The sequence below is a fragment of the Branchiostoma lanceolatum genome, chromosome 18 (genome assembly GCF_035083965.1).
Source record: "Branchiostoma lanceolatum isolate klBraLanc5 chromosome 18, klBraLanc5.hap2, whole genome shotgun sequence".
Taxonomy (NCBI): Eukaryota; Metazoa; Chordata; class Leptocardii; order Amphioxiformes; family Branchiostomatidae; genus Branchiostoma; species Branchiostoma lanceolatum.
Window position 1 is genome coordinate 492,890 of NC_089739.1, and position 14,055 is coordinate 506,944.

Sequence of the window (14,055 nt, forward strand, 5' to 3'; positions counted from 1 at the left end):
CACATATTTACCCATGCACAAGACTACTTCTGTCTACTGTGGCTCTTTTCTTCAAGTCCCAACGCTCCATGTCTTACAGTTTCTGTTGCGTCAGTAAGTTCTAACATCTCCCTGACCTTGGCTCATCGGCACTTAAGAGGCATTATTGGTAGGATTTGTCTTAACAGAATGGAACAGAAACTAAGTGTGCTGAAAGCCTGCCGTGCAAAATACTGGACCCAATGTTACCTTAGCTGCAAGTCTGAACTGGCCGGTAACATTTCATGTCAACTCAGCAACTTCAGAGGTTGTTATTTTGTCCTGACTTTTAGCACTCCGATTCAGCCGTTTGGCACCCGATTCCCTATTGGTTACAGAGTTAGTCAGGAGGGAAAGTTAAACAGGGGAGACTCTTAAACTCGCGCCGTGCGTGCGTCATTCATTAGCTGTTCCACACAGTCAAAGAATCGCGCCCGCGGGCTCATTAGATAACCTGTTCCCACTCAGATAGCCGAGAGCTTCAGTTAGGCTTTGTCCACCCCGCCTTCAGTCTCATTACATATTCATGAGCGGGCCGTGACGTACCGTGACGTCACACCCTGCGGAGTCTTGGCATTGCGGCGCTGGAGACAGAAGACGTCTGCTGCTGATCTTAACTCTCCAAGACGGCCGCTTCTTCTCACACGGCAGACAACGCACCGCAGACAGGTAAGACGTTTCTTAAGAACATCTTTAAGGATATCCTTGTTATAACTTTTTTGAAGGATATCCTTGTATAACCGTGTTAACATCTTATCCACATAACAGGTGACGAGCAAGATTTCTGACAGGTGAAAAATCAGTGGCCCCGAAAATCAGTCCGTTATGATAATCTCATTTCAGTACCCTGCTTAAGATAATCCGATTTGTGAGTTAAAGACTGAAACCGACTGAAAAATCTCGCTAAGCCGCCCGACCTAAAGAACCCACTGGGCGCGATGTCCGCTGCACAGGCAACAGGTACGTGTATGCGCTGTATCCTCTAAACAGCTCCGCTGCAATTAAGCTGATACAAAAGAATCCCTGTGGATAAAACATCGGCCTAGGCATTAAGCTGGTATAAGATCTCTTAAAAGAAGCTGCTTCTGATCAGATTCAGCACAAATCTTCCCGTAATCCCCCCGTGGAAAGCGCTCCACCCTGACCGCTACCGACGGTTCCTCGGCTCGGTCAACAGGTCCCTCCGTTTCCGCACATCAACGCGCGGAGCGAGCGCCGCTTGATAAGAAACACTCACGGCGTCTTACGGAGACACGAAAACGTCTTGTAGGACTAAACCACTACTTAAGTCAAGCCGAGAAGAGCCACCTAGTAATGGCATGGAAACAAGGAAACGCCTTGTAGGACCGAACCACTGCTTAAGTCAAGCCGGGAAGAGCCGGCTTGCAACTGTATGGAAACAAGGAAACGCCTTGTAGGTCCAAACCGCTGCTTAAGTCAAGCCGAGAAGAGCCGCCTTGTAACTGTATGGAAACAAGGAAACGCCTTGTAGGACCAAACTGCGGCTTAAGTCAATCCGGGAGGAGCCGCAAAACAATTGGAGACGTTTTAGCGGTTCTTGAATCAGAGAAGCTCGGGAGTCCGGAGGTTTAGAACTGCACTCAAGCGCGCCTCGGGACCGGCTCAGGCCGCATTACACGAGAGGGCCGGGAAAGTGCACGGCTCCAGGGCAGGACGCTTGAGCCTCCATAGCACGCCCTGTAGGCTATAGTCTCAAGACAATACCCGGCTCTGTAGGCTGTAAGGTAGAAGGGTTGTAGCCTCCATACAAGGCTCTGTAGGCTGTAAGGTAGAAGGGTTGTAGCCTCCATACAAGGCTCTGTAGGCTGTAGTCTACATGTACATACAGGGTTCTGTAGGCTGTAGCCTTCATACAAGGCTCTGTAGGCTGTAGCCTACATACAGGGTTCTGTAGGCTGTAGCCTTCATACAGGGTTCTGTAGGCTGTAGCCTTCATACAAGGCTCTGTAGGCTGTAGCCTCGATACAAGGCTCTGTAGGCTGTAGCCTCCATACCAGGCCCTGTAGGCTGTAGCCTCTATTCTAGGTTCTGTAAGCTGTAGCCTCAAAGAAGGCTCTGTAGGCTGTAGCCTCCATACAAGGCTCTGTAGGCTGTAGCCTCCGTAACAGGCTTTTTAGGCTGTAGCCTCCATATCAGACTCGGTAGGCTGTAGGGATATCAGATTCAGTAATATTTTCCTTTTTTTCATACCTCTCTGCCATTGTCCCCTTTTTTCTACTTTCCGTTACCGTGTTCTTATAATAGTGAATATTTTGGCTACAGACGGCAAACCGAAGCACCCACCGCCGAGTCTGACTGCCAGGCTATGTGCTCAACAAGGGTATGTGGTCATCAGCGCACAGGATTAATGGGTAACAAAATGGCCGCACATCAATCATTAAGAAAAATCGCTCGAACAGAAATCCTGGAGGCCGTATTAGGTCAAATTCTAATAATGTCCTTCCGCGCTGTAGGAAAGGCATTTATCGTGGTATTCACTGATCTTGTCCTGCAAATGTATACATTTATTACATATAAAAGCACAAATCGTGGGTAATATAACTTTGCTGCTGTCAGAAAAGATAACTGTTAACGAATTAAAATACTCCCTGTCCAGGGAGCATAATTTTGACATGTGTGTGCCGATTATAGGTAAACGGTAAAATAGATTAACGGTAAAATATACACGAAAGTCGAAACTCATTAAAACACAAATAGCGGGTTTCTGTCGTCGGGCCTTTTTTAAAACAATTTGCCAAAATTAATTGGGCAGCCAGATATCTGAAATTTGAATGATATAAAAATAAATGATAAACCGTAAATAAAGGAAAATGTTAACGAACGAAAATACTCCCGGTCTCGAAGTGCACCGTTTAACGTTTGCATAGCTTTTGCTAAAAGGCACTGAAATTACTCTTACATATACAAGGCATTTAAAAGACGAGAACATTAACGCTTGAACTGTAGGCAAGAACTTTAATACTGTCCCAAAAGGCACTTGGTAATGAAAGAAATGGGTACATGAACGCACGCATTACGATGTTTAAAAGTGTGAGCTGAAAGCTATCAAAACGGCTCCTGTCCTCAACAATACACGTGGCAGTCATTAACGCAAGTCGTACAGACGGTTCACAATAGATTTGCTCTCGATTCAGTTGATGTCCGATGAAATCAAAACGACCGTCGTTAATTCGTCTGTTTTCCCCGGCGGCGGAATCGGATCCATACCCGATAATGTACCACCGTAGCTGCGGGGAAACATTTGTAGCGTTATTCATGATAATCGCACCGTAAACCACCAGGACAATAGACAGCTATTGAGCATAAAACGTACAAATGGTGGTCGTACATTTTTGCAGCCTCTTGTTAACGTTCGATATTATCAAAAGGACGACTATCAACTAAAAAGATCACTCTTGTTCCACAAGATACGAACGTCAGTATAACTGTTGATTAGTTTATCACGAAAGCTTCATTTGTACCGTTATCACGATTCTATGCCATCTAGCATATACTTTTATATATATAGCTCCTTAAACATGCTTATTAAAACGTCAAATGAACATGTTTAACAGTGTTTTCAACGAGCGAAATCCAGTTATTACACATAATCTAACATGAAGACGTAACTACAAATATAACCCAAAAAGCTACTCATCGAAAGGTAAAAATATCAATACATCCCCACGGCAAAATTAGATATCGTTTTCTCTCAAATGGGCCGTATAAAATCTCCCAAATTACCCATAGCGGAACCAGAAGTCTGACTATAACAAGGTAAAACGCTGGGTTACATGTGACTGAAGCTACAGGGTGCATTCATCCCCACAGGGCCAACTAGGCAGAGCTCGTTTCCAGCTGAATAAAAGACGACGCCACTGTGAATAGTTTACTTTTGTCCATGGAGGCAGGATTTCTCCTGTCTTTTGCAGCATAGAAATAAACCTATTCGATATTTTATCCGCTTTCATGGCTATAACATCGCGAATACATGTCATTCTAGTTCCGAATATGTTAAGACGGAGTGGGTTTTGTTAATGGCTCTTTTTCGTTGAAATCGTATAGGATTCACACATTGGGCAGACTTTTTTTTTTCTTTTAGAAAAAAAATACTTCTTACCAATTTTCATATTTTGAACAGTTTGTGTTATAAATAGTGATTGGTTCAGAGATTGATTTTCCGTTATTTTGAGCGTGTTTAATTCTCCCGTGTTTAATGTGGCGTCGTGTGGCGCAAGTGGTACTGCATCACCGTCCTGTACGACAGCCAACGAAAGGGTATGTCACCCCGTAAGAAGGGCGGTATAACCCTAAGCAAGGGGCCAGTTCTGGCCTGAGTACGTAAGTACTATTACTACTAATAATTCTCCCGTTTGACAACAAACAACACATTTCTGCCCCACACCATCCCGCCTCATCACAGCTCGCCGTTAGTAGGAATGGGTGTTATTTCATGAACCTCTTAAGTCCGGAACTGTTTACGCGTGCTGTGTCATTACTGCTGATGTAAGGGCTTAGATGAAACTAGCTTTGGACACAAAAACATTCAGTTATTCATCCTGCTTTCATGATGGTTCATTTATCTGTTTGATGTTTGAAAATATGATTTGTAGAGTTGCATATTTATCAAGAATTTGTCCGATAAAAGCTACTTTAAGGTAAACGGAAGGGCGTCTCGTCGACTGGGTGTTCAATTTGCTGAACTCATTGTTATTGATACATTCTATTGCTTATTTGATGCTGTTTTCATACATATAGTCAACACTAATAAGAGCTGTAACCTTGGAGTTTTCCTTCGATACCATCTGGGTACATTTCTACAGCTTGTCTTCGTGACTGGATATTCATAAAGGACAAGCTAAAAGGCGCCCAGGGCTCTTCAATATACTTAAATCAGATTCAGAATCCATCAAATTATAACTTAAGCGGTTCTCATCGTTTGATGTCTTCCAGTTTTAATGAAAGGACTACATTTGCGGTGAGTATTAAAGTCGCGACTGCCACTGCCTCGGGCGTTTTCTTCCATTTCGGACTACAAAGTGTTTCTATGGTTTATGTGCGTAACAAGAACATTATATTCATTTAGGTGATGTAAGGTATGTTCATTACACAAATAGGATGAGCAGAATATGTATCCGAATAACGTGATGCACAAACTGATGAGATGCGCAGTAACCGAAAGAGTTCAGAGCGCGCGATATATTCTTTCTCGGTAAAAAAAATAATATCAGCACGTTTCTGCTCGTAGACTATAGCCATGTGTGTTGCGACGTGCTTTGTGAAAGTTTGTATTGAATTTTGATTATTGTTCCCAGGGCTAACCCTTTATAATAGCCGTCGGCTAGTTAGGTGGCCCTGTGCTTTTTTACAGCCAAATAAATCAATCAAATCAAATCAGTGTCGGTGCTGTAAAAAGCTTTAGCACTCTGCAGCAGAACTAACATTTCAGCACCGCGGACAGCAGAAAGTCCCGTATATTTTCTAGTACAATACTGAGAACTTCCTTAGATGACGTCTCTAAATTTTTTTAGATTTTATATAATTCCTGGTGCTTCCAGATAAGGTCTGACTTCTAAATTCACTTTTGATTGAATTTTTTAACCGCTGTTGTCGAATAGCTTTTGTTCCATGATAGATGGTAAAAACAATGTTTCACAACAACTCACAACATCCAGATTGTTCTGAGTAAGATAATATTTCGATGTTCATCTAAAGGATAAATTTTGTGTGCGAATACGTTTGATCTTTCTTCTATTTTGACGTTTGGACGAGTCATGAAAGCAGCACCGCTGGATCTGCACCAAGGAGACCACCGATACCAAAGTTTCTTCGTTTCCTGCCTACCTGCCTACGTGCTCAGGCCAGAAACTGGCCCCTTGCTTTCCATGAGGTTCCTCCAAGCAGTCCTGTCCCTTGCCCTAGCCTCTGCTTCCCGACTATTTAAGCCCGTGTCCTTCACAATTTCGTGAATTTGGCTCTGATTTCGTTTCATGAAAGTGAGAACGCCCGTTCCAGGGGTCGCCAGGACCCTGCACATGTTGCGTAATGCCACTCATGACCATAAAGATTGCGTTTGAAGCGTGCACGGCCTCAAACCAACCTGCCATTTACACCGACTCGTTACAGCGATTTGTGCAGTGTTCCGGACCGCCGCTCTCTGCCGAAATGAGTACCACGTGTTTCTTTCCCCGATCTGGCCCAAAATCAATTTGTTCTTTTTACAAACTCTAAAGTCTGTTTTAATGGTCCGAAGTAATAACCATATAAGGGAAGCTACAGAACACCGTCAGAAATAGAACAAAAGGCGTTTGACGTCATTGGATGACGTCATTCATTAGAGCATTCCTCCCCCGCCAATCAGAGACTGTCTGGACATCATTCTGCGTACTGAAACTGCGGGGACTCAGCGTGGGGACGAGTAGATGAGACACTAGGGGGGGATTATGTGATGATAAAGCCTCGGGAGTTTTAGTGGACTGACGCACAGATAGAGAACATTAATGGGACCACTTCTAGTCCTAACTATGCTATGCAGTATTTCATTTTTTTTCTAATACGGCTGCAAAAGGTTGCAAAAGTGCAGATGTTGGCACATTAGCGCACTTATGCCGTGTTTTTTTTCACACTTTTGGCATATTAGCAGAAGAGCCTCGGCGGGCGTCATTCCGCCGTCAAGTTAGGAAAGTCGTGTAAAGTGCCTCTACCAAGGGCGCAACCTCTGGGAATTAGTTCCATGGTTGACGTGAACGTGCGTAGATATCTAGTGTTCTCGCTTTAAGGGCGTGCTGCGCCTTTGTGTGGTCTGCATTTTAATTAGGGCATAGCCAATTTTGATTGGGGTATTACCAGTACGAATACGATGGAAGGTGCACGCGAGTAACTCGCGGCAGCATAGGTTGTTAAACCGTGGCCCACGCCCACTACTTTACGTGTTTTCTCTGTAATAACAAACGTAGAAGCCCAGCTGTTCCTGGCAGCCTTCCGTAGTTAAAAGGTGGTTGTGAATAGGTGACATTCTGAAGTAGCAGACAGGCCCTGTTTTCATGGAAAAGCCCGCGACTGTTTCTGACAACCTGGAGCTTGGCGTCCTACTCTCAGATGAACGATGTTTTGTTAAGCTGCACCAAGCCAAACTTATCTTCGCTCTTGGATGGGGATAAAAAGCAGCATCCATGAAAACTTACTACGAACAACAACAGAACATATCAAAAAGTATAGGCTAATATACGTGAACATATAATACATGTAGCTTAAAGCAATCAATCTGGCCTAATCGTGTGTTTCAGCGCAGAAATGTGGGGTAGTAAAAGCAGTAAAAACTTATTTTCAGCAAGAAAATGTAAATAATACGATGCAGCAACTGCCGCAAACAGCCCAGCAGCGCCCGTTTTCCTGGTGAATCGCGCAGTTTCCGACAGAAGTAGTCCGCCTTTACATGGCTCAGTCGGGGGAGGTCGGGATTCTCATTCATCATAAGGGCTTTGAGAGACTTACGAAGCCTAGTTTAAGGCCCATGTTCACTTTATTCGTCTGTCGTTGTTCGTCTAAAGAAACCTTTTGAATGTGTATAAGTTCATAACTATGAATATTGTGATGTAGTTTTATCTGATCCACTTGAATGTTTTTAACGTACTTTTGAAATTGTAAGAAACCTAACGAAATTCAGATGTGTCCTCAGACATGCCTGCAAGGTTGGTTTCACACTAGAGATTGATTGATCGATTGATTGATTGATTGATTGATTGGTTGATCAACGTGATGAATAACAGGGTGGAAAATAGCAGGTTTGGGGTCCCGGTGGCAGGAAGGATGAATATTGTAATTTTGGGCTGCTGACAACGATGTCCCAAATACGATCGACGCTCATTTTCTGTTTTAGCAGAGCTTGGAAATGTTATGTTATATTCTGAACATACGTAGGATTGGTTGATGAGTAGGAAGTGATCTTCTCTTTTCAAATAAGTTAATTAAGTAACATTATAACCCATCACTCTTTAAAAGAAGTTAAGGACTTGGCTACATACAGTCGCTAAAACGTATAGAATACACCACGGTGTATTCCGTATCGCGAATGCGGTTTTGCGGCATACAGCATGTTTTATTTCATTTATATCATACCAACACGAAACAAAATTTAGTGCGAACTTTGCCAGAAATTGAGTGAGTTTTGTGTCTATGAACAAGAAATTGTTACAACATCGATTCCAAAGTCCAAATCCGTCATTTGATTTTTTTGACAGCGGCGCAACCGGCGCACGCGATGTGTGTTCGAATCATTCCACTGTTACAAAATAAGCCTGAGCCTTACCGTGAAGTACCGGTCCGGTCACCCGTATCGAAGGTTACTGCGGCCCGGGTATGCTATAGATCACTTCACGAAATGGCCTCGGATCCCGACGGATACGTACAGGGATTTTGCTGTATTTTTGGCGAATACTGACGGATACAGGCGGATCCAGCGTAACTAACGGATCCGATTAAATCCGCAGGAGCTTTGGAATATTTCCGCGAGAATTCCTGTACATATCCCCGGGATCAGAGGTCATTTCGTGCAGTGGATATTTCTACATAACGATAAACAACGACAAACTGCGGTATATTTGATATGTACAAAACATGAGATCATTTGAGTGAGAGTCTTTAACCTATACTGGTACCGAGGCTCCATTTGTATTCCTCAGGATCGGTACAGCGGTGGACCCTTGGCCCGAACACTGCGCTTACGATATTGACTTATTTACAAGTCTTTTGTCAAGTCTCTTCTCAGATGGCTTAACACAGTCAGGACTTGGGGACCTGACCTAGATGTCGTGAATAGATAATCTGTTATTCGGCTCATGGAGATGATATTGAGTATGCATTCCTCTGGAGACGGAATTTGATATTTTTTAATATTTCATTTTTCTAATTTATTCTTTGTGAGAAACTGTCTATTGCCGCTTTGTAATGTTTAGGGCACAGACTATTTATGACCAAATCCTATCGACCGAACAATTCTGTAACCGCGTGTTTTATGTTAGTGCAATGCCCGATTTGTGTTCATGTTACCAAAGCTATTCTCGGGAAATATCTGAATCCCAACACGGCTGACTATCGAGGTCAGCTTCTCTGCGATATTCAAACGTACCATTATCATTACCAATTTCAGCGTGACTTTTGACGACATGTGCAAGAACACAGCTGAGTAGCAAGGTCAGCTTTTTATTCAAACGTACCATTATCATTACCAACTTCAACGTGACTTTCGACGACCTGTGCCAGAACATAGCTGACTAACGACGTCAGCTTTTGTGCGATGTTTAAACTTATCAGAAGTGAGTAAAGAAACCAAGCGGTGAGCCCCCTTGTGGCCCAGGCATCATGCAGACAAAGAGAGAGGTGATGCGAAGGACTTGCCTGAAATGAATAATCTGAGAAAAAGTTACCAGCGAGGCCGATTTTTTATTCAAACCTCAACGAACCGAATGCGAATCTCTGTAGTTCAGCTCAGGCACCGTGATAACAAAGAGACCGGGACTACAGAAGACCAGAATGACCTGAACAGAAGTGACTAGCAAGGACAGCCTTTACTCAAACCTGCACAGCCGACCCGAGAAATAAGCACAACCGTAGCTCAGACACCGTGTTCATCAAGCACTGGTAACTACTCAAACTGTTTTTGTTTGACACAACCAGGTAATCTCACCTGCTGACATTTCGGTGTCTGTCTGACACCTTCTTCAGAGCTTCTGACTGGAGTACTGCTTCTCTGCTTTTGTTTGGTTTGCATGGCGAGTAACCCGTCTTGTACTAGACGTAGCATGCCGGTTTTGTGCAGTAGGTACAAGCTGTGTAAGACTGAACTGTTAGGTTTGATCCATTCACACCGGTACCGAGAAGGTCCCCATCTCTTTTTTGTTCATCACAACACAGTCAGCCTAAGAAATGAAAGTCTTTGTGGCCACAGGCGCCGTGTTCATACAACCTGGTAACTGCTGAAACCGTTTGTTTTTGTTTGTTTCGCACGGCCGTTTTAAGGCGTAACACAACAGGTTTGTACAGTAGATACAGGCTGTGTCAGACTAAACTGGTAGGTTTGATCCATTCCCACTGATAGCGGGAAAGTTCCCTTCTCTTTCCTGTTCATTGCAGTCGATCATAAAGGCGCCGTGGTAATGAACAGACGCCGACTTTGTTACGTTTGTCAGTAAAATGCATTTCTTGTATATAAAAGTTCACCACATAACAAGGCTTGAGAGCAAGTCGGGGTTATGGTGTACATGCGTGATGGGAATGTTGGAATAATCTTAATTGGAATGTGAGACGAGATGGGTACTGAAATAATGAATCGTAGAGCCCGTCGGGGCCTTATGGCAGAAAAGGCGCCTGTTTAGTTGCTAAGAAAGACAAATTTAGACCGTTTTCCGCTATTGAGGTTTCATGTTTATTCAGATCAGGAACTTCTGATGACGTGCTCGGCAACTGTCGCCGCTTTCTTTTTCACTCTCAAAACCTCGACAGGAAATGATTCATTATTCTTCAAAGAGGTTTATGATTCTTTTCTAAGATGTCACTGTAAAAAGTGTGTTCCTGCGATAAGTTCCAGGAAGATTGTGTTCCCGGAAAAGTGGGTCCCAGGAAGACTGTGTTCCACGAGATTGTGTTGTGGGAAGATTGCATTTCAGGAAAATTGGGTCCCAGGAATATTGTGTTCTACAAGATTGTGTTATGGGAAGATTGTGCGGTGGGAACATTGGGTTTAAAGACGATTGTGCTCCGGAAATGTTTCCAAGAAAATTAGGTCCCTAAAAGATTGAGTTCTAGGAATATTGTGTTCCAGTACTGCCCTTTGCCTTCAACATTGAAACTGATTACGGCTGTAGAATGTTCTGCCCACTGCAGCAGTAGAACACAGTGGACTACTCCTATTGAAATTATAGATTTATGAATATGATTTGGAGTTTTCTTTTCCTCCATTCGCCACAGGAATGCTTATTTACTATATGCATAAAAATACCCTCTTACCAGCTGTATAAAGTGTACCTGATGAGATTTGCCGGAGGGAAGGAAGAATGACTTCAGATAAGAGCCATCATTTCAGCTTCCACTCAGACGAGCCTTCCGTTTCTGACGGCAGAGCCGCCGGCTAACAACAGACCGTTCGCTCGGGACGCTTCCATCTGGAGTTTATTAGGCAGGAGCGAGGGCAGACTATTTGATTCTTCCCCGCAGTTCTATAACTTTTAAGGAACAGCCCCCAGAGGAGTACTTACCTGCATTGCCAACAGTAAACCGCAGTTATTCAGTCAGCCAACATTAACCCTGATGAACGACTGGCAGAAAGTTACCCATACTCCCGTCGTAACGTCTGTATAAATCTTTAGGCGCTGTTAAAGCGCCAGTATCAGTCAGCATTAACCCTGATTAAACGTTGCCGGGACGACAGTTTGTGATTCCCGTGTATTCCTGTCGCTGCCGTACAGTTTGCACATATCTTCACGCGCCGTTAAAGCCGCCGTATCACTCAGCGTTACTGGATGGTTCGATTAACAGATGTCAATAGAGTTGAAATTACTTGCCTGTACATTCCCGCTGGCCACTGTCTGATGACCCTGTTTTATATATAAGCGACCTCCGCCGATCAATATAGACCATGGTACAATCATTAGTAGCCAGTTCGATACGAACATACCGGTGCAATGGCCCAGTGGGTAGAGTTTTCGCCTTGCATACGGTAGGTCGTGAGTCCGAACCCCGAACTATGAAAATGGTGCATACTGCTTTCTCTACTTAGCACTCAGCATTTGGGAAAGAGTATGGTAGTTAAACACACACCACCACCCGTGGACTAGCCCCCCGCTGTAGTGATAAAGTTGTGTGGCCCAGGGCTACCGAAACGGAGATGGGCGCCGTCTTATGCACCGTCTGGTGCGGGGAGGACTTTAACTTTAACTTTTAACTCGATACGAACATGGCCGTCTCTGCAACGAAATACACATCTGTAAGCTGGTTCAGGTTTGTCTATTCTTTTCTACGTTCTTTTCTTCTTTCTTTGGCACTCCACACTTTTTTTACATATTTTTTTTTTAATTCAAGTAAGCTTGCAGTACAGACGTAGTGGTGGCGCATTCAAGTTTACAAACTTATACCAACGCCACCACTAAAACATGGACATAGTTATACACAGGACATAACAGTGAACAAAATTTAATAAGAATCCAAAACTGGTAACCAGCATGCCACGCCTTGACCAGCCATTCGGACTCATATTCTTACATCTGGACATGCGCACTGGATCCAGCAAGCTAGCTCGGAACTGTACATGTTCTTCCCGTCGTGCCAAACTTCAAACGGTGCAAAGCCACCTGCCTCGAAGCTTGAAACTTGCGAAAACAACATACTGCTGATATTTTACCCCCGGTGCGGTCTAACCCCCGCAGGAAAGCCGGTAATCTGCGCAGCCTGTGATGAAGCGGTTTTGCGCCACACGGTGGCAGACAGAGCCTGCTTTGTTGATGGGCGTCGCCTTATGGACCGTCTGGTGCGGGGAGGACTTTAACTTTTAACTCGATACGAACATGGCCGTCTCTGCCACGAAAGACACACCTGTAAGCTGGTTCAGTTTTGTCTATTCTTTTCTACGTTTTCTTCTTCTTTCTTTGGCACTCCACATCGGCCAAGCTTCTCCTGGTTTTAGTTGCTTGGAAGGTGTGCCACACTTTTTATAAGTATTTTATTTTTTATTCAAGTAAGCTGGCAGTACAGACGTAATTGTGGTGCACTCAAGTTTACAAACTTAAACCAACGCCACCACTAAAACATGGAAACACACAGGACATAAAAGAAAACAAAACCGGTAACCAACATGCCACGCCTTGACCAGCCATTCGGACTCACATTCTTATATCTGGACATGCGCACTGGATCCAGCAAGCTAGCTCGGAACTGTACATGTTCTTCCCGTCGTGCCAAACTTCAAACGGTGCAAAGCCACCTGCCTCGAAGCTTGAAACTTGCGAAAACAACAAACTGCTGATATTTTACCCCCGGTGCGGTCTAACCCCCGCAGGAAAGCCGGTAATCTGCACCGCCTGTGATGAAGCGGTTTTGCGCCACACGGTGGCAGACAGAGCCGCGCCAGTTTGTCTTCAATTGTGCGGATTTCAGCGCTAACGAAGAGAACTTCATGATTTATATCACCTTATCAGTCCGTCTGTTAAGACATATTGCTAGCGGTGCTCAGCAAGTTGCTGACTATATACAGCTGTTTGACTTTAAACCCGCCATTCTACGGAACACACCGGATGTGACAGAAATATCTGAATATATATCTCCTCTCAATACCAGGGTCCTCTGTAAGCTTTTTCCTACCACCTTTCAAAAGCTCCGCATCCGCCCAGTGACGTCATGAGTGAGACAACAAATGACAAGAACGTTAAACGAAAAATGACCAAATATGGGCAGGAACTCGGAACCAAGTAAATCCCTATAATATAAATGTTAATTGACACAACGAATTACTGCGACTTTCGTAAGGTCTTCTACAGCTACACTATACAGGCATTTTTCTTGTCCGTGCCTTTTTTCTCTGTAATGATGATGAATGGTTTATTAAGAAAACTTACACAAACTGACAGTGGCGGTCAAATTCATGACCGAATTGGAGTCAGACTTACACAGGTATCATAATCAAGCGACTAGTTAAAATCTGGTGACATATCTAAAATCATCAAACGCTAGATAAAACAATACATTTAAAAACCGGAATGTAAGACGACAACAAGGGTCCAACAGTGCGACATTCCGACTGAGCGTACGTGTGCCTTGCGGTAGTACATGAACATGTGCAATATTTCTGGATCTTTTTACAACGATAATACACATATTATCTACATATTCATATGGTGTCATACAATGTCCATCACTTCTTGCAGTTCATTCAGTAACTTAGTCATCGCTGGGATGGCACTGGTTATGTATCGTTTAGTCCCAGTGGGCTGTTGGTAGCGTGCAGAGTTTCTGAGTTGCCTGCCATGATGCTGACCGCGGGTAAGGGGT

The 14,055-nt window shown here is 43.9% G+C and overlaps 1 protein-coding gene across 1 annotated transcript in view; it reads left to right on the forward strand.

Annotated features, from left to right (window-relative positions):
- The first annotated feature begins 549 nt into the window (after positions 1-549).
- LOC136424374 (uncharacterized) overlaps positions 550-14,055 on the forward strand; it is a 29,138-nt gene continuing 15,632 nt past the window's right edge. The window contains exon 1 of the mRNA XM_066412940.1: positions 550-687. The gene's annotated coding sequence lies outside the window, so the exon portion shown is untranslated. The remainder of the gene's footprint in view (positions 688-14,055) is intronic.